Genomic DNA, 24,948 nt, shown 5'->3' on the forward strand with positions numbered 1-24,948 from the left:
AAGTAAGCATGATTAGTGAATATATAATTACACCAATAGGGGTTAAGTGGTTTGGACTTTGAGTCAAGGACTAAAACTATGAAATCTTTTTGATATCTAAAAAGGGTGTATGGAAAGCCTCATTGTGTTCCAGAGTTAGGAGTTAAGGTCTTAAAAATGAAATAGGAGGACTAAATGTTGATGGTTTTCCTACTAAGCCATAAATGAGGAATGAAGGTATGGTACTTTCTTGGTCTAACTAATGAGTAATTCATGTCAAATTAGTAACTCTAAGGACCTCCAAGATGTTTGTGGAGTTTTAGTTTAATTTTGAGGTCCAAATTCTAAAATTGGCTTATCTAGGAAAAGAAGCCCTAAAGCCTAGAATTTTTCATTTTGGGGAGTGGAAATATAATTCCTATCAAACCTTGAGAAACCAATCAAATCCATAGAGACAGAGTTAGAATTGTAAAGAATTTTGGAATGCAAAAAAAGGTATCTAAGTTGATCTCTTTGTGTGGTGATTTGGTGTAAAGGGTCAGACACACTTCTTGCAGCGCTCTCTGCATCTGTTAGTCTTGGCTCTCGCATACTTGTTGAAAAAATCCTCAAATTTCAAACATACGGCCTCCCAAAATTTAACATGATCCATCTTGAATATGTTCTTAGAAAAATAAGAGAGGGGAGAAGAAATCAACTATATCCAGATATCCTATAGGCCATTCAAACAACTTAGTACCAATTCAAACTTAATAAAATTTGTTAATAATAAATTGGTAACTAGATTCAACTTCTAAAACAAAACTTATATCAACTTTACTTCATATTGTTGTCTCACTATTTATACTTATACATAGTATCAGAGTAATCACTTAGCTTATACCAAGTTGCAACACTAAGTAAATAACATGGAAATAAAATTTGCAACACAAGAGAATTCACACAATTTCACTATCTCTCTACACTTCCTTTTCTTGATCTTTTCAATTATGTTCTGCTTGGTTCACCTTGTATCTTCTACTCGATAAACTTCACCCTTATCAGAAAACTATCAACAATATCATTAGCAACTAAAATCAACCTCATTCAACTCCTTAGATAGATAACTTTTCCTTTCCATATTCTTCCATATTTTGCTTCTTAATCATGATTTTAGGTCTCACATTCAATGTAGTTAGTCACTCAAAAAATAGAACTTCCTTGACATTGTGAACATCTTCATCTTTCTCAAGTCTCCTTCATAAGATCTTCAGTACATTTCTCTAACTGTAGATCTCATAACTAACTTTGACTTTATCCTTTAATATTATCAAACATTCATAATTTTCATCAAAATGTGGCCTTAGATTAATCATTTCTTTTGTTCTTTACTCGAAAAACATTGCAACTTTAGTCAAGAAATACATCACTCAGTTAACATTAAACTTTAAGTTTTCTTTTCTAGGTGCTTGGTGACAAATGTAATCACTCAGTTAATAATGTGTCTCTTCTTTCATTAACCAAACTATTATGAACTTCTTCACAACATTACATGATTATAAAAAATCAAACCACTATTATATTGTCATAGTCTAATTCATTCAAGTACCCATTGAATACCAACACTTATCAACTTTTTCATTATCATTTCAAATCCCTATCATCAATAAAATGATATGGTACTTACTAAATTAGTATAATGTCTAACCAACTAATGCTTGACATCAATGATAATATAACAACTGATATACCTCATTTTAATAATCTCCTCCTTTGGCATTGATGGAAACACATAAACATAAGATTTTACATTACAAAACATTACACATAAGATAATAAAATGTATGCATTGAAAATAATATAACTTTTCAGCTCTCTAACTTTATTCAAGTTCTCTATAATAGATTTCAACATCGCCTTCATAATTTCTCCCCCTTTGGGTATACTTCTCTTCTTAGTAGCATCATATCTTCATTGTTCTCTAATTTTACATCTTCTCTGATTCTCTCCTAATCACTTCAATCACTTCTCTCTTTTGTACATCCCTCCCCTTAGGTAGCTTCTTAATCTTTTCTAATTCTCTCCCCCTTTGACAACAATGCCAAAGTTAAATATAAGTTTTAGTGTGAAACTTATAAAACCCTTAACTAATACCTTGTACCTTGCATATATTATATACATCAATTTCATTATAATCACTTATACATCTTTAGGAAAGAGTTCCTAAAGAGTGAACTATTTCATCAAATTGACAAAGATATATCTAATTATCCTTGGATTGATGCAACATGCATATTTTCTTAATGAATCTTTGAAAGGGAAAGGACCCCTAGTTTACCTCTTAGATACTCAAAATCATCTCTAAGCAGTGGCTTAGTAAACATGCCTACAATTTTTTCTTTATATTTCACATATTCAAGCCTCACTTGCTTCTCTTGTACTTTCTTTCTCAAGTAATGATACTTCATAGATATGTGTTTGGTTTTTGCATGCATCATTGAATTCTTTATATATTTATTGCACTAGTATTATCACAATAAATAGGAACACAGTCATTAATTTCTTCTTGCGATCCTTCCAACACTTGATTAATCCAAATAATATTTGAACAATTATTTTCATCACAAAAATACTCAACTTTAGTACTAGATTGTGATAAGAAAATCAATTTTTATTAACCTTATAATGAGTCTTTCTCCTAAGAAGAAATCTTCGTACAACTTGTACTTTTTCTGTCATCCACTTTACCATTCCAATAAACATTGGTGTAGATTTTAATTGTAAAGTAACCATCTAGTGTGTACCACAATTCATAATCTTCAATTCCTTTTAGATATCTAAATCTAGTTTTAACACCAGTCATATGTGTTTCCTTAGGATTAGAAGAAAACCTTGCAACTATTCCAACTGCATGTACAATATCAGGTCTACTATGCAAAACATATTCTAGATTTCTATATTTTGTCTCATTCACTTCAGTAGTAGTGTTCTCCTTAGATAATTTGCATCTAATCAAGATAGGTGTATCGATTGGTCTTGACTCATCCATCCCAAATGTTTTCAAAATATCCTTAACATACTTAGACCGAGTCACACATATACCATCTTTTATTTGATGAACTTGTAAGCTAATGAAAATGTTGATCTCCCAAACATAGTCATTTCAAACTCCTTTCTCATCTAATCAGCAAATGATTTGCACAACAAATTATTACAACTAAATATAATATCATGTACAAAAACTTTAGCAATCAACACTATGTTTTCAGCATCACTTTTCAAATACCAATTACTATTTTCACTTGTTCTAACAAATCCAATATTAAATTTAATATGAATGTAACCTTTCATACCATGCTCTTAGTTTTTGTATCAATATGTACAATGCTTTGTTCAATTTGCAAACCAGGTGCCTCTGATCTAGTTCAACAAATCCACCATATTGTTCTATGTAGACTTCTTCTTCAAGTATTCTATTAATAAATGTTGACATAACATCCATTTTATATACTTTGAATTTCTTGTAATTAACATAGGCCAACAAATTTCAAACTCCTTCCAATCTACAAAAAGGGGCAAAAGTCTCACCGTAGCCAATTCCTTCTTCTTGGGCATAACCTTTTCAAACTAATTTGGCCTTATTCCTCATAACTTCACCATTTTCATTCACTTTATTTTTGAAAATCCACTTTGTTCCTATCACATTCTTATAAACTAGTCTCGATACTAGTATCCATGTGTTATTTTCCTCAGTTCGATCAATCTCTTCATTCATAACATTAATGCATTCTTCATTGTCAAGTGCAACTTTTAGAGTTCTTGGTTCACAATAATCAAACATGTATAGTCCTTCAATTTAATTCATGTCATGACACCAACACATTTATCTTCAATAATTTATTCAAGTGAATGGTTCTTTCTCACATATTTTTATAGCACTAGTTCAATTTTTTGATTTCCAACATTATCTTCACTTGATTCGGCCTCAACATCTTTCTTAATTTGTTCTATCTATGATTCAATTATTGCAAGTTGATACTCGATGGCTCTCTGTTGTTTCTTGAGCATAACACTTGAAACATATTTATAAACATGGATTTTTGTTGGTAATCATCAGGCTTCTTTTTTCTTTCCTCATCATTCTTGTTTGCAAACTCATCATTTCTTACATTTGCACTTTCAATCATTGAGTTAGTAAACTTTTTAAAATATTTATAAGCCTTTCTATTAGAATAATAACCAATGAAAATGCCTTAATTACCTTTAGAGTCAAATTTACCATTTCTTGCATTTTTATGAATGTAGAATCTACTTTGAAATATCTTGAAATAATTCACGTTAGGTGTTTGACAATACTAGAGTTCATAAGATGCCTTGTTTGTTCCCTTCTTTAGTTGAACTCAATTAATAGTGTAAACTATAGTGCTTATGGATTCTCACCAAAACATTTGAGCAATTTCTTTTTCAATCAGTCATGGTCTTGCACAATCAATAATTAACATGTTCCTTCTTTCAGCTATCTCATTCTACTATAATTTCCTTGGTACTGACAATTGTCTCTTAGTACCACACTCAATACAAAAGGTAGTGAATTTAATAGATAGAACCTTACCACTTCTATTAGATCTTTAAAATTACAATTATTTTGTAGTTTATTTTTAAACTCTAGATTTGTACCATTTGAACATATTAAAAGCATGTGACTTCAAATTCATGAACATGATAGTCATCATCCAAGAATAATCATCAACAAAAGTATGGAATATCTATCACCATAATACATGTATACTCTCATTGATCCACACAAATCAATATGCACTAATTCTAGAATATCATTTAGAGAAATATGTGTCTTACTTGAAAAACTTGACTTGGTCACCTTACCAAGATAATATTGTTTCCACATAGCATTCTTGGGTTTATGCAAGTTTAGTAAGCCTACAATTCTTCTCTTTCTAATGAAATTTACCATATTCTCAAAATTTAGATGACACAACCTCTTGTGCCACAACCACACATCTTTAAAAAATTTAAACAAGCATGCATCAATTGTAGGATCAAGGTAAAATAGATTACATTTTGTTTTCTCACTAGTACAATTCAAATTATCATCATCATCATAGATCTTGACCTTCTTCTTATGAAATCCTAACTTGTGACTTGTATTATTCAACTAAGCAACACTCAACATATTATATTTTATTCCTTGCACCCAATATACATCATCACATCTGATTTTGTCATTCAACATCAATGAACCTTTACTTTTCACTAGACATGGAACACCATTTCCTAATTTAACAGTTCCACCATCACATTCTTCATATTTTGCAAACTTACTAAGATATCTAGTCATATTATGTGAGCATCTATAATCAATGATCCATGTATCATTTTTACTAACATGTGAAATAATACCTTTATCATCCTCACACCTTTCCTCATTAGGGTACTCTTTAAAAAAAAATACACTACTTCCAATCCATCTTTTTCATCTTCAATTTTTGACTTAGCGTGCTCTTCCTGAACAATGTAGCATGATTTATTCCCTTTATCCTTGTAATCTTTGTTCTTTATGGATTTGTAATTGTTCTTATCATTTCTATCTTTCTTATCATCCTTGTACTTTCAAGGACATCTAGTAGTAGAGTGACCAACTTTATTGCATTTAAAATATATCAGTGGCAATTTATCTTTCAATTTACCTTTACCTCTCAGTAACCTTCTTGTGAGAAATTCTTCAATTTCATCCATATCATCTTCTAATTTTGACTCACTTTCATTGTTACTACTCTTTTATTTCTTTGAACTACCAATGGTGAAGCTTTGAAAGAATTCCCAAGTGTAGGCACACTGTTGTCAAAATTACTTAATTTAAATGCAACCAAACGACCAGCTAAATCATCAAGAGTAAGAATATTACCAAGCATAACTTTGACTTATTGAATTATATAAACTCTAATAACATAGATATGTAAGAGAGTTTTGAGAACCTTGCTTCCAAATTCAATATTATTGATAACTCCTTTAGAATCTTTGATTACACTCACAACTTCCTTGAGTTAGTTCACATACTATACACCATTATTAGCTTCCTTTATTCTCATGTTATCATATTTTCCTTTCATACTTTCTTCTATTTCTCTTAGTACATTCTCATCTCCACCATTACAAGTGCCAACTTTTTGAACATTTATTTTGCATTGGTACAATTCTTGATATCATCAAAATTGGCATCATTCGGGGAAGATGCAATCTCAATCATCATACTATTATGCTCTTTCTTCTATGTCATCACTTCCATAGTCATAGGAGGGGTAGGAGAAATATATGCATTTTTTAGCCTACGTAAAATATTGTCTCCAATTCCAAATACATATAACATTATCCTACTTTTCCATGAGGAGAAATTCTCCTTATTCAACTTTGGTACCTCTCTCTTGTACATATTTGTATCTTTATCTCAAGTTCCATCAAACTTTTTTCTTCAAACATTTAGCTATGATACAAATTCTTAGATAACTGAGAGTAGTAGGGTAGACTGGTGAATTATTTATATCTAGTTAAACTACAAACCTTTCAAACAACTTAGTGCCAATTCAAGCTTCATAAAATTTCTCAATGATAACTCGGTAACCACATTCAACTTCTCAAACTTATATCAACTTTACTTCAAGTTGTTATCTCACTGTTCATACTTATACTAAGCACTAGAGCAATAAATTAGCTTATACTAAGTTGAAGCATTAAGTAAATAACATGAAAATAAAATTTGCAATACATAAGCATTCACACACTTTCACTATCTCTATGCACTTTCTTTGCTTGATCTTTTCACTTATGTTATTCTTGATTCACCTTGTATCTTGTGCTTGATCAACTGAACCCTTATCAGAAAACTATCAACAATATCATCAAGAACTAAAAATATTCTCATTGAACTCCTTAAATAGATAGCTTTTCCATTCTAGATCCTTCCATATTTTTCCACTTAATCATGATCATAGATCTCAGATTCAATGTATTTAGCTAATCATAAAATAGAACTTCCTTGAACTTTTTGAATATCTTCATCTTGCTTAAGTCTCCTTCACAGATCTTCATTATATTTCTCTAGTTGTAGATCTTATAACTAAATTTGACTTTATCCTTTGATCTTGTTGAACATACTTAATTTTGATCAAAAGTTGACCTTAGATTAATCTTTTATTTTGTTCTTCACTCAACAAACAATATAACTTTACCAAGCAATACATCACTCAATTAACACTAAAATTACTTGGTTAACACTAAACTTTAACTTTGTTTTGCTAGGCACTCAGTTAAAACATTAATCACTTGGTTAATATTGTGTCTTTTCTTTCACTAAAAAAAATTATTATTGACTTCATCAAAACATTACATGATAATAAAATAATCAAACCAACACTATACTATTATAGTCCAATTCATTCAAGTACCCATTGAATACCAACACTTATCAACTCTATGATCATCATACTTTCTTCAAATCTTCTTCATCAATCAAATGATATGGTACTCTACTAAATTAGGATAATGTGTAACCAACTAAGGCTCAACATCAATGAAAACATAACAATTTATATGAATCTTTTACTTACAATGACAACATTAATAGTATGGCATAACATATGTTCTTTAGGTACTGCACTAAGATTGTACCTCTAAAGCTGAGAATTTGACTGAGAGAAAGAAGAGAGAAGTTGGCTTCCATTGTCACTTGTGCAAAAAAGAGAAAAAAAAAACCAAAGAAATTCATTTTGATGGTAAAATTTATTTTTTACTTTTCACAAATGATCATACAATGATGAAATGGATACCTTTTTTAAGACATAAATCTGAAGCTTGCAATAAATTTATAATATCCATGAGAAGATAGAAGAAAAATCAAATTTAAAGACAAAGTTCTTAAGGTTGCATAATTTTGACGAGTTTACATCAAGAGACTTTAAAAAATACTATGAGTATCATGGAATAAAAAGGGAGTTTTTTATAACAAAGATATCTCAACCAAATGAAGTCAGAGAAAGAAAGAAATTAACAACTCAAGAGATGACAATAATAGTGTTAGACAAAGAAAAACTATCTAACAAATTTCAGGAGGAGGTTATTCATGTAGTTATATATACACTAAATAGAGCCTAGTTAAGAATGAAAAAGGAAGAAACCTTATCATTTTTGGTATGGTAAGTCAACATCCAGAAAGCATATTTTAATTTTTGGCAGTCCTTGCTTTATAAAGAACAATGATGAAAACTTGAGTTGTTTTGAGTCTAGAAGTGATAAGGGAATATTTCTAGGATAAATTTCACATAAAAAGAATTAAAGTTAGATTTATTTATTTTTAAATCAAATCATGTAAATTAATCAAGTTAAGGTTGCTAAAGAATATGATACTAATCATAAATTGAAAACTATTAAAAAGGTACAGGTGGAAATGAATTATAATAGAGAAACTAAAGAAGAAAATGATATAAATAAGAGTCTGATGAAGAAGAGAATGAAAAAAAAAGGAGAAGAAGAAAGAACAAGATCTAAAACTAAAAGAAAGAGGATAGCCAAATGTCATCCACAAGAACAAATTATTGGAAAAAGGAAGAAGGTGTCCAGAAACTAGGAAAATAATCACTAGAAATGAATAAGAAAACCTATGCTTAATATCAATAATAATCCAATAGTTATGGTAAATATCTTTGCAAACATCATAATCATAAAATATTTAGGATGATAAATAATTTTACACTATAATTTTTACTATGGAGAACATTTTTATGAAGTTATGACTATGATGACACCTTGTTCATAAAATGGGTTTCAGATTTGCAATTTTGAAAAAAATGGTATGCCTATAAATGAATAGGTATGATCCCATAACTCAGTGACAAGATACATATTAATGTTATAAAAAAATGTTATTCCTTCTAGAAAAATTGTTTACAATATTAAATGTGCTAGATAATTTGATTTCTAAAAATTGGTATGCTTGTGTGAGTTCTTGTAACCACTGTGATAGGAAGATTGCAAAACTATGCAAAGTGTATCAAGTTATTTAGAAAAGAGTTTTTGGTTGTCATGATTTGATGATGGTGCTCAATAGTTATGGTTATAAAGATATAGAATAATTTTTTGTCATCATTTTCAATTTGTTCTCATGATCTTTGCATTAAGTGTGTGGTTTCAGCATGAAGGAAGCAAAACAAGTCTACAAGTATTATGGGGGATCTTTTGCATTCACATGATTAACTATGCATTCAATGGTAAAAAATACACAATCATTTTCATATTTTATTAAGTATTATATTATGGGGGAGAATGTTGAAGTTATATTCACATCTTTTCCATATGATCTCAAAAAGGGGGAGAAACAACTACAAAAATGGGGCTTTTGGCTACATGGAGGAAAATGAATTTTAGAGAGAAATATGGTGACCTATTATCGAGGGACCATATTAGGCATAAGAGTAGGATGAGTATTCAAAATCTTTCCTGGAAACTTGTATCCAATATTTAGTTGGTGGTCATTGATGATTTCCACCCTATGATTGTAACCATGGATTTAGGGCTGCCTAGCTCTGACTATACTCAAGTTCTTGACATTGAGATTCCCAATTTCATCTACATCAATGTATTTCACAATTAGAGTTATAATTACATTACCATAGATGGTTTATGGGTCCTAATGAATAAGCATTTAATCTTATAGAATTGATATCCAAGAAATATATTGTCATAGGGTAGTTGATCCAAAGGTATGCATTGTCATTTGTATGATGGTTTTCATTAAGTTATACAAAATACTTGTCACCACTTTTCTTATAGCATCTGAAACTTTGGGAATGAAAACTTCTCCTCTACAGAAACCACCTTCTTACACTTTCAAACAAATTTCTTTTGTAAAAAATCAAGCAATAATCAGTGCTTTTGTATCATCAACCTAGTCTTTCTTCTTCTTGACATGCAATATATTTATTATTATTTTTGTAGGTAGGTTTATAGTTTTATAACCCTTCACATTTGAAATTTATTTACTGAGTTTCATGCTAGAGACATGACTCAAAGACTTAGAAGTAGGTAGCATTTGATTGCTCCTATTCTTTTTCAGTATTAACCCTTAATAATTCCTAACCAAATTACATATATATTTAATTATATCTCAAGTAATATCTCTACTTATCATGAATTTTGATGTATCAATATAGTCATTATTGACTCCTTTAAAAAAATAAGCCTAAGAGATTTAGGAAAAAAAAATTGTATGGAGACATTGCAAGAGAAAACAAACGTCTGAGTATATGATATTTCACAAGCTCATCTTCTTGTGATTCAACCTAAAAATGTCTTATTTCCTCATATTTCTACCTGCACACTAATCATGATACTTTTGTATGAATTTTGAGTTTACTATTGCCCATCTATTAATAATATTTCTTCTAAGACCTATAAATAATTTGAAAGTAACACCCTTAAGAGCATATGGAAAGAACTTTTTCTACCTGTATAGTAATCATGATACTTTGGTAGGAATTTTGACTTTACTATTACCTAACTATTAATAATATTTCTTCTAAGACCTATAAATATTTTGAAAGCACACCCTTAAGAGTAGATGGGAAGAGATTGTTGTAAGGAAACTTGCAATAAGAATATATTTGTTTCCACATAACCCATAATAGATCTGAAATAAACATGCAATTGAAATCCACATGCAAGAGAATAGACAACATACCCATAAAAATGTGACACAAGATATACCCTGGGAAATCATCATTGAGGGAAAAAACCAGCCTCCAAAAGCATCCATCACCATGTATTATTCAACAAAAACACCATTGCAGTACAACTATGGAAGCCTTCAAATCAATAGCCATAATTGAGCAATCCATGTGAACAAGCATGAATCCTCACATTCCATGCCATGCTTCCAACCTTCACAAATTCTCCCTTGGCTAACCTATCAAGCCTTGTCTTGCTCGACTCTTTCTCTTTTTCCCTTTCTATCTTCTCCTTCTCACACAAGAACTACCCTTGTGGTTGCTTATATAGTAGCAAGTCCCGCAAAACCACCAAGTGGTATTACATAAGCCATGTGCTACCTAACCCATTGACCCCACATTTAATATTATAAATTTAATTCTTTTTCCCCAATATTAAATAATTACATGAAATATAATCACAATGCTACAATACAACTCATCAAGTATATACCATAGGAGTCTTTACATGTTGCACGTCCATCTAGGTGTAACATTACATAATAAAATAGCCTAATACAATATAACAATATTATACAATGTGTACAACACCCATTATCTCAACAATCTCCCACTTGTTGTATACATTGCATAGGGTCAATATGTAGCCACATAAATGAACAAGGGAACAATCCCTCCTAGCACATCCAACATCATCATCCAAAGTACACCACATGCTCCATCCTAGTATTCATAACAAAATAAAAGTATCTAGCTTCTCAAACATGAATGATGCCACCTCCTATTATGTCACTACCACTGGACATACATAGAAGCCATCCAAAGAGAAAGCCACCCAACTTATCACATTAGAAGATCATAAAATCCTATACCAACTAAAATACCAAGCACAAAAACTTGATCCAAAGGTAAACACATGTATCCGTAGTTGTCAAAAATATCCATACCTGAAATAGCACCCATAACATGTGCCAAACCCATCCAACTATCCATACCTCCAAAAGTATACCAAATGAATCTCACATCATTAATATATCCAATCTGTAACCTGCAATCACAAGCCTCAAGAGAAATACTTACCTAGATAAATACCAAGAAGCTCCCACTACAAAAGATAATGTCAAATATATAACCAATCCACACAAAACATCTCAAAGAAGTGAATCCATGTAGTATTAAGGACATCTACAATACATAAACCAATAACCTACAAAACTAACTCTCATAACAAGTCTCCAATAGTCTACCAAGCTTTCAACAACCAATAAAGGAAAGAGATAAAGAAATAACCATGTCATCTCTCACATGACGTACATGAGCACAAACCAGTAATCACAATCTCTAACCAATCTCAAATCTAATGTAAGCAAAATCAAACATCCAGGAAGATAACCAAGACTAGAGAGAAACCATACAAATCAAGACATGTATCATGTCCTTCTACACACACCTCTAGATGTAAACTATGCAAGTATGATCTCCTCCATAGAACCCCAACCAAGAAGCCATAACAACACCCCAAACTATATAAATAATCATGGATGTAAGCCTCTCACAAGAAGATCAAACTCATAAACCATTCCTAAACCAAGGATTATGCACAATATAAAACAATTTCCCAAACTCAATCAGCATAAAAATATATTCAAATGGAGATAACCAATGCTAAACCATCTCTCAAATGAACCCTCCAGAACTAACTCATGTACCGCAGCTCTATTGGAAATCTGATTGAAAAGATCATTGATGAAAAAGATTGTTACAAAGAGGGAGATTGGTTGATAAGGAATGTTTTTAATCATTATTTTGTCATTAATGTCAAACCTGCTATTTCTAGGAATGAAATTACTTATAAGATCCAAGTACTATCACTTAGTTGATTGATGAAGAGGATTTAATCAACAAGATGTAACAAGAGCACCTAAGGGAAAGGTTGACTTATGATGTTGTAATGAAGTGCAAGGATCAGTTAAGACAATGGTTAAATGATGTATTAATAACATACTTCAAGATACAGAGGTTGGACACACTTAGAAACATTGGAGGAATGAGTTGTAACAAGGTTGACTGCAGAGCTTAAACTAAGTTCATTAGTGGGTGCCGAGCAAGCTAGTTGAAGTCAAGCAAATTCTTAGTTGGAGCCGAGCAAAAAGAAAATCTTAGTTGGTGCTGAGTGAAATTTAAGTGTGGAGTGAAGTTCAAGTGCCAAACAAAGTAACAAGTGTCAAGCATCATAAAATCTTAGTTGGTGCCAAGTGAACTTTAGGTGCTGAGCATCAGTAAAACACAGTTGATGTTGAGTAACACAGTATGTGTCGAGCATTAGGATTTCAATAGTGCCAAGCTGCTACATTATTTTAAATGACAAAGATTTACCAAATCTGAGAAAATAAAGTTGTTACCTTGAATTTTGTGAACCAAATGGAGGATAAGGATGATGAGCTGGTGGAAAAGAATTTTATTTAAATCATTTTTGAGCAAATTCAAGTGGATTCTTCATGATTTTTTTAGAAGAAACATAATATGGGTTAGATACAGCGAATCCTACCTAATCCATACAAATTGAAATTAAAAGGAGAGAACAATTGAGCAAGAAAGGAACTCCAAACTTCTATTTAAGGAGTCATAGACCAAGAAGCAAGAGCTGCTGGAGTGCCAAATTGCGAAGTGGTTAGAAGGGTGTCAAGGAGAAGGAAGAATAGAGCACATAGACTCTACTTTAACAAGTGGTCAAAGAGAGATGATTACACTAGTACAATGAGCATGGAGACTCAAGAAGACTAAGCTTTAAAGGAGGGCAAGTTGTCAAGATATGAGTTAAATGGCGATTTGAGATCTGCAAGTTGAGTTGTATGTTGTAATCAGGTCCAAACCCCTTATTGTTACTCTATAGAAATTGTGATAGTTAGGGTAAAGAAAAATCCTATGGACTTAGGTTAGCCTAAAAACCATTTGTAAATCCTTTAAAAGGGTGGCATTCCAAGTGAATGTTCTGAAGTCCTCTAACTAGGCCCACTTCTAACATGGTGGTTAAATCCTTTAACTAGGTCACATTTAACAGTGTGTTGTAGCCTTTAACAGCGAATCATTTCAAAAGAGTGAGAATTGAGTAGCATGTTACTGGTGGTTTTTTCCAAATTGGGTTTCCACGTAAATCATTGTGTTATGTGTTGATCTTTTCATGTGTTATGCTTTCATTTTGATTTATAGTAACTTGTTGATTAGGAAAGTTAAAGCTTGGATGAATGAATGGTTATATGGGCACACTTTACTTGATGAAAATTTTGAATTGGACATGTTGGACCTTAAATAATTGATTCACCCCCCCCCCCCTCCCCCCTTCTCAATTATTCTAAAGCATTTCTAATAATTGGTATTAGAGCCATCTACTAATTTAGTTTCAAGGTACTAGAAGCAGGAAGATCAAGATGTCCAAGAGAGAAGTCACCAAGCTCAACAAAGACAACTTCCCTACATGGCAGAGTTTAATGAAATTGCACCTTGGATCAATAGGTGATTATGCAAAAACCTCAATTGGAATAGAACATGTAGACCTAGCTAGACCTCTTATTGTAGATGATTTGAACAAAAGAAAGGAGCACAATTAGGAAATGCTAGAGATTGCCTCTGCACTTAGTTATGCTAAATTTGATAATATCAAAGAATGTGATACTGCATTCAAGATGTGGAAAGCCCTAATAGATATCTATGGAGGAGATAAGAATGTCCAAAGAGAAAAGATAGAAAGTTTCAAATGAAAGTTTGATGATATGAAAATGGAAGAAGGTGAGAATGCTACTCAGTATGGATCCAGAATGAAAGAAGTCTAGGTGGTCAATTGCAAGAAGAGACTATTAATAGAAAATATTTGAGAACTCTACTTCCTATCTATGTTATTAGAGTTTCAGCCATCCAAGAGCTATGGTGTATACAAGGAAACACACTAACCTTTGAAGGAATTGTAGGAAGACTTACTGCATTTGAACCTTGAATCTACTTTCAAGGCCAAGATGACATTGAAAGAAACTGAGAAGGTGACATCAAACAAGAAGAGAAAAAAAGGAAAACATGCATCCAGTGATAGTAGCACAAATGAAGAAGTTGTGAAACAATTGGAAGCACTACTAGCTAGGAGATTCCATAGAGGCAAAAGTAAATTCAAAGGTAAGCTCCCTATCATTTGTTTCAATTGCAATGAGGTAGGTCATATTGCTGCAAGGTGTACACAGAAGAAGGGTTACAAAGAAGGAAATAAGTACAAGAACAAAAGAGAAGATGATAGCATAGATTACAAGGACAAAGCGAAAAGATGCTACATTGTTAAAGAAAATTCTGATGAGAATGATGATGAAGTAGTTTATGTAGCCATGAAGGAAGAATTAGATGAAGATGAAGCAACAACATTGGTAAACTGTGTGAACAAGAATGACAAGTGGATCATAGATATTGGTTTTTCACATCACATGACAGGAGACAAAAGTAAGTTCACTACCTTTACTCAATATGATGGAAATAGTGTTGGATTTGGTAATGATGCTCCATGTTAGATCAATGGAAAATACTCAAGTAAACTTACAGAGAAAATCACATGTGATAATGCATACTATATTGAAGGATTGAACTACAACTTGTTGAGTGTATCACAGTTAGGATATGTAGGTTTCAAAGTAGAATTTGGAAACAAATCTGCCAAGATCTATGACACTGATGGAAATCTGATAGGAAAAGGTGAACAAACTAGGAGTAACTTGTTTTACCTAGATATGGAAGATGCAATTTTTCTTGTTGTTAGACTTGATGATGTGTGTTTATAACATAAGAGGTTGTGTCATGTTAACTTTGACAATCTAATTAGCGTTAGCAAAAAGAAGAAAGTCAGAGGTTTTCCAAAACTGAAGAAGCCTAAAAATACAATGTGCAAACAATGTCAACTAGGGAAGATGACTAAATCTAGTTTCAAAAGCAAAACATAAATTTCCAAAGAAGTACTAGAGCTAGTCCATATAGACTTATGTGATCCAATAGAAGTGCAAAGCTACTTAGGAGATAGATACATAATGCTATTTGTAGATGAATACTCCAAGATGATGACTACTATGTTTTTAAAGAAAAAATCTAATGCATTTCAAATGTTCAAGTGTTATTTGGCTAGAGTTGAGAAGGAAACAGGTAAAAGTTTGAAATGCCTAAGATCAAACAGAGGAGGTGAGTTTACATCAGAAGAATTTGAGATATTCTACAATGAAAAAGGTATCAAAAGTCAAACATCAACACCAAGAACTCCACCATAGAATGGTATTGCTTAAAGAAGAAATAGGTTAGTAATAGACTATGCTAGAACCTTGATGATGGAGAAGAATGTTGCTCTAAAGTACTGGAGAGAATCTGTAAGTATTGTTATTTACACCCTAAATAGAGTCCAAGTAAAGAAAGGTACAAATTCAACAGCTTTTGAACTATGGTATGGTCACTCACCCAATGTAAAACATTTCAAAGTCTTTGGTTCTAAATGCTATATTCTTAAAGATATTATATATGGAAAGCTTGATACAAAGAGTGATGAAGGCATATTCGTTGGATACTCCACTAGAAGCAAGTCATATAAGTGTTTGAATACTAACACTAACAAAATTGTGGACAGTGCAAATATAAATTTTGATGAACATGTAGAAGTCCAAGTTGATGTGTCCAAGTAATTAGAGGATTATAGATCTTTTGTATACTTCTATGAAGGAATGACTGTTGAAGATAATGTTGCAAATCAAGCTAGAAATCAATAACAAATCTTAGTATCAGCTGAGTCACAGTTAGTGAATGTCGAGCTGCATTTAGAAGCTGAGTTGCAGAATGAAGGAAATGCACATTCTGACTTTGAAAATAGTACACATGAAAGAAATGATGAAGTACTAAATGAAGAAGAACAAAATGACTCTAAAGCTGAAGGATCAAAAATGAAAAGAAGGACATAACCAAGGTTAGCCAAGTATGTGAGAAGACATCACTCTACTAATCAAATCATTGGTTACAAGGATGCAAGACCAATGACAAGGAATAGACTAAGAAAAGAATCATGCCTACTAAGGAAGGTTGAGCCCAAAATAGTAAAAGATGCACTACAAGATGATGACTAGTGTAAAGCTATGGAAGAAGAGATAGACTAGATTGAGAAGAACAAAACCTGGACCCTAGTTCCTAGACCAGCTGATAAGAATGTAATTGATACCAAATGGGTGTTTAGAAAAAAACTTGATGAGAATGGTGAGATAACAAGAAACAAAGCCAACTTAGTTTGCAAAGGCTATGCATAAGAAGAAGGACTGGATTATGGGGAAACATTTTCCCCTGTTGCAAGAATGGAAGGAGTAAGAACACTACTTGCATATGTTGCATACAAAGGTTTCAAATTCTACCAAATGGATGTGAAGTCTGCTTTTTTGAATGGTATACTAGAAGAGGAAGTTTACATTGAACAACCAAAGGGATTTGTTGATGACGAAAACAAGGATATGGTTTGCAAATTGCATAAGGAACTTTATGGTTTGAAGCAATCACCTAGAGAATGGTATGAGAGACTGCACAAATATCTTGTGAAGATTGGATTTGAGAGAATAGATGACAACATCAAATTATACATCAAGGCAGAAAAAGGTAAAGACATTTTGATATCTAAAATCTGTGTTGATGATATAATATTTGGAGGAAAATTTTCTCTATGCAAAAATTTTGCTGATCAAATGAAGCATGAGTTTGAGATGTCAATGTTTGGAGAAATCAAATTCTTTGTTGGTTTGCAAGTACATCAATTAAAGCATGGCATATTTGTGACCCAATCAAAATAAATCAAGGAGATACTCAAAATATTTGGATTGGAAGACTCAAAACTAGTTAGCACTCCAATGGCCATAGGACATAAGTTATCAAAGAATGATGAGTCAACTGAAGTGAATTAGACAATGTATAGATCAATGATTAGAAAGTTGCAATATGTTGTACATAATAGACCAGACATCACATTAGCTATTGGAATAGTAGTAAGATTTTCTACAAATCCAAGAGAAAATCATCTGATAGTAGTAAAGAGGATACTGAAGTACCTAAAAGGAACTAATGACTTTGGCTTGCATTACAAGAGAAGTGAAAATTTTGAGCTAAGAGCCTACACTAATGCAGATTGGGGGGGTAATATAGATGATAGAAAAAGCACCAGTGGAGTAGCACTTTTCTTGGGAAAAAGATTGATTACATTGACTAGCAAAAATCAAAGTTGTACCTCACAGTCCACTGCAAAAGCTAAATATGTTGCAGCTTCTATAAATTGCACCAATATTGTATGGATCAAAAATTTGTTGCAAGGTATAAAGGAAGAGGTAAATGAGCCTGTGATACTTTATTATGATAATACAAGTGCTATCAACATATCAAAGAACCCTATAATGCATGCTAAAACCAAGCACATTGATATCAAGTATCACTACTTGGTGGAAGATAAATAAGTGAAGATGGAATATGTTAGCTAAAAGGAACAGATTGCTGACATCTTCACAAAAGCACTAACTAAAGATTTTTTTGAGTATCTTAGAGGTAAGTTAGGGGTAACACCCCTAGCCAAGGCTACTTAAGAGTAAAACAAGACAAGCCTGCATCAAATGAGATGATGGTTAAGATATTATACATCAATACAAAGGATATTTACTTTAGGACTCATGCCTGAAGTAATTAAATTGATAAAGTTCCAAATCAATCACAAGCAAGGTGACAAAGGGAGAAATTGAATGAGCCTAAAAATGCTACATTTACATGATAAGATGTTGAAACAATATGTCTTTGGCATTGTTGTCAAAGAGGGAGAAATGTCAAGAAACTGATCAACAACTATTGAGAAGATTGAGAAGATAAAGAATGAAGAAAGAGGGAGAAAATGCAGAAACTAATCAAATGAAGATTAAGTGAGGAATAGCAGAATTGGTCAATAGTTGAGCAAGAAGAGTGAAGAAGCTGATCAGAACAAAGAGAAATAGCAGAAGATGAGCAATGCATGTAGAGGGAGAGAAGAAAAGAAAAAGGATACAACAGCTAAGAGGGAGAAGTAGAAATGAAGCAATAAGGAGAGTAAATCAAAAGAGGGATATGTTAAAAATCATGGTAACACAATTAATTTTTGGAATTTGACTTACTGTTCTAACCTAGTTATTTGGTTGAATAGTTTAGTTTGATGGTTAATTAGTTTGGTTTTCCATCAATGCCAAAGAGGGAGATTGTTGGAAATTTGATTGAAAAGATCATTGATGAAAAAGATTGTTGCAAAGAGGGAGATTGGTTGATAAAGAATATTTTAAATCATTGTTTTGTCATTGATGTCAAACTTGCTATTTGTAGAAATGACAATTTCTTATAAGATCCAAGTACTATCACTTAGTGTGCACCTTGCAAATATCAAAGATGCTTCTACAGCAACAGGGTCTAAGACAAATCTCCAACATCTACAAACACTCAATAAATATATCAATGCCAAAAAAATCACACTTAACTATTGTATCAATTCACCTATGGCATCATAAGATCCATCTCCTACATGAAGATCCTCCAGGTCTACTCACAACCAAACTGTCAATACCAAGTGAAACCAAGATCTCCAAACTAAAAAGATATAAACCAAACCAAGAATGAATCCTACACTGTCACCTTATCACTGTCACAAGCTCCCACTAAATAGTCTATCCAAGCTATCCATGACATTATGATGAAAAACTATCCTCTAACCATGAGAATCAACCAAAGCATCAGACCATCAAAGAACTGAAAGTGCACATCATGAGCCCCTCAAAAGAAACCAAATAACCATGATCCTCAACCAAGAAGATATACCACCATAACCAAATGAGAAATCCAAGCTAATTAACATCAAGGATGTACCTATATATTCAATCATGTCATGCCAAAATCCATGGCACCATGATCACATCCATGAACCAAGCATCTGACTCTCAATATGTCCAAACTATAGACATAAAATAGTCAATCACAATCCTCCACCATGACTATACCTGGTAACAACATCTCATCCCTTTCCACATGAAAAAAAAATAGCAAATCATGTGACTTAGCACATAGACAAGTCAAATCCAAGCCACCAATCTAAATATGCATCAATAATGAAAGATCAATGGGAAAAGACAACCCATAACCAAGCTATAAATACAGCCTAAACACTGCAAAACTTGTAGACCCAACAAGTCATCACACATATTCAAATAAAACACTAATAACCATATCATCATGAGACCAATCTAAAATATGAACTGAGTATACAATGACATCAAATCTTAAATCTCTAAAATATACAATGTCATAAACTCATAATGTTACCATAGTCAGTATATATCATAAACTATTCAGATTAATATATCACCAAATAAACCATGTCAAACCTACACCAAATTTGAGCCAATGTGTAGAGATCTCTGAGAGCTTTTTGTTAACTACTCAAAGACCAAAATCTGACTCCATATGCCCAAGGTATGCCTTAATCTATGCTCAAAATAAATAACATCTAACTTTTGGGATCTTAAAACCTAAAAAAATATATAAATCATAGAATCAAACCTATGAGAGCTATGATTTTACTTTCCAGAGAGCTATGATTGGTGCTAGGAGTAGATGGACCAGACTACGTGAATCTCTTAAAAAGTCAAAACCACATAGTCCTATCAACTTGGAGGCAACACTTCACAAGGTTCCAAAATATTTAGAGTTAGGGAAGTAGACCAAACCAGAGTTGTGGTGTCCCCTAACCATGTAGCCTCCAATGCTCCTATGGCCTTTGTATGAAATTAATGTTGATAGACTCGACAAGTTGTAGGAAGACCATGGAAGGGAAGTGTGGGAGAGAACTAGAGGATTTTACTACACTTGCAAGAGCAATAGAAAAGGGAGGATAGAGATTGGAGAGTTTAGGTCATTAACAAGGAAGAGCAATGCTAGAGGACAAGCATTAGTTTAGCAGGGGGTAGATGATGAGACCAAAATTTGCATTTATTCCATGATAGTTTTAAGATACTTTGTTGATACTCTATTTTATCTTTGTCAAAACATTTGTGGACCTATGTTTATTGAACCTATGATAAACCTATGGGTAGAAACTATGCCATCTTTTGCTAGTATTATATATATTGTGCAGTATTTCATATAGTTATCAAAATGTGTGTTCTTATATTTGAATTTAATTTGATAAATGTTTATTTACAAACATGTCTTTGTATTGTAACTAGCTTGTTAATGAAGACTGAAAGATGATTGGAGGAATTCAAAAGTTGAGCACCAACAACATTCAAGGAGAAGAGAACACTAAGGAGCAACCACAGTGGAGGAAAGTTGTAATGGTTCCAGAAGACACGACAATGAGTAAGGAGAATCTATGAAGAATTATTTCCTTCTCTACATTTAGTCTATGGTGAGTGGATGCTCAAACTTTATTATTCCCACCTTAAGCCATTATTCCTCCTTCCCACCTTCAGTTGTTATTCTCCTATTTTCTCTCCTACAGATTTAGAGCTAGGTCATTTACTTTTATGTTATGGAATAAGTGTTGATCTCCTATATCTAGGAATCAACCCAAGTGTGTTAGTTTAGTCAGTTAGAAGAAAGAGTTTATGAGAACAGACTATTAACTTTTATAGTTGTGTTTTTACAATTTTGTGTTATGTAATGAATTTCTAAAATCTAATGAAATATTTTTTGACTTCTATCTTGTGTTAGTATTTTAGTGAATCCGACCAAGGGGGCCCACTTGGAAGGTGGATTAGATTAGGATAGAATAGATTTATTTCCAAGCATTCTTAATGTTGTAAGTAGAAGTTGTAAGTTCCTTCCTGTAGCATCGCACTGTTGAATCCCAATTATATTAGATAGAGTATCAAGTTCATAGTAAACAAAGTTTCTATATTTTTCAGGTTCCTTACTACTTTTTTCTTCACATGTGCACTTTCTATAACTTTATGAGCAGAGAGATTCAAACATTTATATGCTTTGCTCTTATTTGACTATCCCAAAAATATGCCTTCATCACTTTTTGCATCAAATTTTCCTTTTCTTAACTCATTTTGAATATAACATTTACTTCCAAATACTTTGAAATAAAAAACATTAGGTTTATAGCCATACCATAATTGATAAGGTGTTTTCTCTAAATATTTTTTCAACTATACTCGATACAAGGTATGAACTATAGTTCTATTTGCTTCCTTTCAATATTTGATAGCAATGTTCTTCTCTATAATTAGGGTCCTTGCATAATCCATGATTGATCTATTCCTTCTTTCAGCAATGCCATTTTGTTGAGGTGTACCAGGTGCAAATCCACTTGCCTTTTCATTCCTCTTTCATTGTACAATTCATATAATTCATTAGATTCTCCTCCTCTGTCTGATCTAAAACATTTTAGTTTCTTTCCTATTTCTTTCTCCACTCTAGCCAAATACCATTTGAACTTTTGAAAATCTTTTGATTTATCCTTTAAACACATAATTTTCATCATTCTAGAATAATCATCAACAAATATAATAAAGTACTTATCTCCATAGTAGCTTTTTGTGCCAATAGGTCCACAAAGGTTTGTATGGACTAGCTCCAATACTTATTCATAATGATAATTTTTTCTTTTAAAACTTGTCTTTCCCATCTTTCCAATTTGACAATTCTTGCACATGCCCATGTCAGATTTTTGAGGCTTGGAGTTCCTCTCACTCTTTTTTTTTTTTGCTTATATTAAAAAAGTTATCAAAATTCACATGACATAACCTTTTATGCTATAACCAACTTTCTTCTACTTGAGCAATGAAGCATGAAGTTTCATTTAGATCTAGATAGAATAGATTGTCTTTTGTTTGCTTGCCAGTCCCAACCATATTTCCTTTCCCATCTAGTAGATTAGCTTTTCCATTCATGAATTCTACCTTGAAACCAATGTTGTTCAATTGATCCACACTAAGTAGATTATGCTTAAGTGCTTCAACCCAATAAGCTTTATCACATCTAAGATCATCGGTTAATGCAATACAACCTTTTCCTTTCACATAACATGGTTCATCATTGCTAAATCTAAAACTTCCACCATCATAGTGTACCAAGTCCTCAAATTTAGATTTATCACCAGTAATATGGTGAGAACAACCACTATCAATAATCCATGTATCATTTTACTAATATGTGAGATAAGCACCATCTTATCATTTGATTCATTTGATTCATCCTTAACATCAATGTAGACCATTTCATCTTCTTCACTACTATTAGAATCTTTAGCAATGTAACAAGATTTATTACCTTTGTCCTTGATATCCTTGTAGCTTTTGAAGTCCTTCTTTCCATTGTACTTGTCATGCTTTTTCTTCTTCTTTTTCTTCTCTATTTGGACACCTTGCAGAAATGTGACCAACTTCTTCACAAGAACATTAGATCAAAGGAATTTTTCCTTTGTACTTCCCTTTTCCCTTGGTAAATCTTCTTGCAAGTAATGCTTCAATAACTTTGAGATCTTCATCAAAACCATCTTCATCTTTACTGTTAGATTTCCTTTTAGATTTAGTAGCTTTCTTCTTGAGTGATAGCTTGGCTTGAAATGCAGACTCAAGGTTTCTAGAGTTAGGAAAATAGTTATCATAGTTATCTAACTCAAATTTTGTCAACCTTCCTACTTGTACATCCAAAGTCATGTCATTCTTGGGATTGCATCTCATCTCTTGAATTGCTGAAACACTAATTGGATAGATAGGAAGAAGGGTTCTAAGTACCTTTCTTATCACTATCCCATCATCTATCTTTCCTCCTAAAGCTTTGATTGCACACACACAAGCTTTGATCCTTTCATTATATTTTGAAATGTTCTCATCTTCATTTGCTCAAATTGACCTCTAAGACTTTTTTCCTTAGCTCTCCTTACATTTTCATCTCCTCCATAGATTTCTTTTAGATTGATCCACATCTCGTAAGTAGTAATACAGTCTTTGACTTCATCAAATTTAGCATAGTTGAGAGTCATAGAAATATCAATCATCATAATGTTATGATTTTTATTTTTAGTAATTTCTTCAATAGTCATAGTTCTAGTAGGTGCCACATACTTGGTGTATGGGTAATTTAGGTATAAGTCTCCAATAGTTGTCAAATGCAATCTCATGAGTTTTTACCATGCCTTGAAGTTATCTTTGTTTATCTTAGGGATCTCCCTTTTGTAAGACATCTTGATCTTTAGCTTAAGTCCTCGAAACCTTCTCTACAAGCACCAAAACCTCTAATACCAATTGTTGGAAAAATAAGAGGAGTAATTGAGAGGGAAGGGGTGAATCAGTTACCAAAAAAAAAAAATCTTAGATACCTTAGATGTCAATAAAAATCAAAATAAAAACTCTAATGAAAGTGAAATACTATTGTAACTTGGTTAGCACTGGAATCACTCAACTAACACTGAGAATTAGTGTTACTTTATAAGCATTTAAATATTTACTTCTTAAGATGTTTAGTTTTATTAGCCATAGTTAACTTAGTTGTAGAAACATAAAGAAAATAGCATGAACACATATGGCACTGAGATTTAATGTGGAAACACAATTTGGGAAAACCACCAATTGCAACTAGTTACTACTTTTCACTCTTCTAAAGTGAGCCCTATTAGGAGCCAACCTTATTAAAGGTTACAAAGAACACAATTAGGTGTGACCATGCTATAGGATTTAAATCACCCTATTAGGAGTGGCCTTGTTAGAGGTCTTTAGACACTTCAATCTAGAAACGTCACCTTGTTAGAGGATTTGGCAAATAGCTATTAAGCTAACTCTGTTAATAGATTTGATACACTACTACAACTATTAGAGAGTAGTTTCAATGTGATCTGATTGTTGATGCAACTATATTGCTAATTTTATATTTTTGTTCTAGCTCAAATACTTGATCCTCCTTGATCAGATAAAACTTTGCATCTTGGTCAACTCAAGATACTCAGCTATTCTTCCAATTCACTTCCTTGCTTTATCTTTTCAATCCCATGCTTGTTACATTCAATCCCACAACTTGACCTTATATTATTTAACTTGTCAAGTCGGCCTAAATACACTTCCAAATATTCAATAACTAACCCTTAAGTCAGCTAGACTTAACAAATAAATTCATCAAACTAAATATGTTGACTAAAGAAAATCCTTCATTAGCCAACCCAACTTGGTCAACACTAACTCAGAAAAGACTTTATTCAAAATTCCTTTGG

The sequence above is a fragment of the Cupressus sempervirens genome, chromosome 11 (assembly GCF_028749045.1).
Source record: "Cupressus sempervirens isolate cs-2001-9-10 chromosome 11, ASM2874904v1, whole genome shotgun sequence".
Classification (NCBI taxonomy): domain Eukaryota; kingdom Viridiplantae; phylum Streptophyta; class Pinopsida; order Cupressales; family Cupressaceae; genus Cupressus; species Cupressus sempervirens.